Raw genomic sequence first — 2,152 nt, forward strand, 5'->3', positions numbered from 1 at the left:
ACCACTGGATGCGTGGACGAACGGCACGCATTTTGAGTGCGCACACACTCAATGAGCGAGAGGAGACAATTCATAAGAGAGTAGCGTATAATTGAAAACGGGCGTTCAGTTTTGTGCATGAGCAAAGGAAATCGGCGTGCGTGATATGATGTCATAAGAAACCTTATTGGAAGAAGATGATGTCAGGCACACATGATTGGTTTATATATAAACTGTGATAACAGTATATAAACTGCTTGCCTGGGCAAATAAGGTTTAAACTCTTGGCACCTGGGGGCCTGTACCATGAAGCTGGTTTAGGTGGCTAGCCAGCTATGTTTCAGTTTAGTTTGTGCCAACCCTGGGTTTTAGGTACCAAGAAAGTAGCTCGGCTTTAATCAGTGTTCGTCGCCATGGTATCTTACGCTGCACGGCTAACCTGCTCCGGGGCAGGTTATGTTCTGGATTCGAGATCTCAGACTGAAGTTTGAGCAAAGAAACATATAGGTTCCCAGCGGCTGTTCTCTGTTGCAATGGCTTCACCTTTTCTCCCAAATCCTGTTGACATCTCCACGAAATTGTTAGACGAGCACTTCGTAGAGAAAGAGTTTTTAGGACAGACAAAATCCCCTTGACTTTCCTGATAGTTACTTGTACGAAAGATACAGATTTTCCACGGAAGGAATGTCTTATCTTTGCGAACTTCTTGAGCCGCACATAACAAATGTGACTCGTCGAAGCCATGCCCTTACTGTACCGCAAATGGTATGTATTGCGTTGCGTTTTTTTTGCAAGTGGTACATACTTGTATGTGGTTGGTGATGCAGAGAATCTAGGGAAAAACACGGTCTGTCGAACCATTCGCAAGGTGGTCCTCGCTCTGCAGGGGTACATAAATAGCTTCATTGTGTTCCCTGGACATTTATCCACCATGTCCATAAAAGAGGGCTTTTATAAAATTGCCGGCAAGATATCTTGATAGGGTGACATCACATTTTTTTGAATGCTCATATTTCACACTCAGAAATCTATTATACAATAGTATGCGGTAGCTACCTGTTAGGAATGGTTTTAAATATATATATTTCATTCCTATGATAGGATTCCCTAGAGTCATAGGAGCAATAGACTGCACACATGTTGCAATCTCCACAGCGCTAGGAGAACATGAAGCAGAAAATGTGAACAGAAAGTCCTTTCACAGCCTTAATGTTCAGGTAGGGCTACTATATAGCCTATGTGAAATTATTTTTATTTGCATTGAGATCAATCTTTAAATAAATAGTAACTAACAGATAGGACAATTATTAACTGTACATTTCATCTGCAGATGACTTGTGATCATGAATGCATGATCACAAGCTTGGATTCCATATGGCCTGGCTCAGTGCATGACTCACGCATTTTCCGTGAGTCTATTTTGTGTCAGCGCTTTGAGGAAGGCAAGTTAAATTTGGAACAGTATACTTTAAAGTTTAAATTTTAATAGCAAAACTTATACAATTTTCCCCTTTTCTGTTCTATGACAGGGCTTTTTGATGGCCTGTTGATAGGATATAGAGGTTATGCATGCCAGAGGTTTTTGCTAACCCCCTATCCTGACCCTCAGACAGGGCCACAAAACCGCTTCAATGTGGCCCTCAGTAAAACCAGGGTCAAGATCAAGATGATCTTTGGCATCCTAAAGGCACGTTTCAACTGCCTTAGGCGTTTAAGAGTGTCACCAGAGTGGGCATCACAGATAGTGGCTGCATGTGCCATTCTGCACAATATAGCCACTATCAGAAAGAAGCGAGAACCACCACAAAACCAGCTTCTACCTGATGAAATTGACCCCATCACACTTGACCACCCAGCTGGCGCAGCTGTCAGAGATGCAATCACAACACAATATTTTACTTAATAAAAGCACACTGACACTGCAGATAGGTCTCAAACTGTTTTATTGGTCATGTGGAGGAAGAAAGAGGGCAAGAGAAAATTACATTAATAAACAATCAAAGTGTTCATACTAAAGAGTTACTTGGTAAAAAAAAAGTTCACATACTGAGATCAGTTTTTTCCATCTGTTTGATCTCCAATTTAATTTTGAGCCACCTCAGCTCACAGTCCAGCTCCTTCAGTGAACAGTCTAGTTCTAGACTCTTTTTGTAAAGGGCCTTGACAGAGTCTG

General features: G+C 41.7%; 1 pseudogene; it reads left to right on the forward strand.

Annotated features, from left to right (window-relative positions):
- The first annotated feature begins 512 nt into the window (after positions 1–512).
- On the forward strand, positions 513–1,882 carry LOC130417385 (putative nuclease HARBI1; annotated as a pseudogene).
- Positions 1,883–2,152: the final 270 nt, after the last annotated feature.

Source organism: Triplophysa dalaica, chromosome 1 (assembly GCF_015846415.1).
Source record: "Triplophysa dalaica isolate WHDGS20190420 chromosome 1, ASM1584641v1, whole genome shotgun sequence".
In the NCBI taxonomy this organism is placed as follows: Eukaryota; Metazoa; Chordata; class Actinopteri; order Cypriniformes; family Nemacheilidae; genus Triplophysa; species Triplophysa dalaica.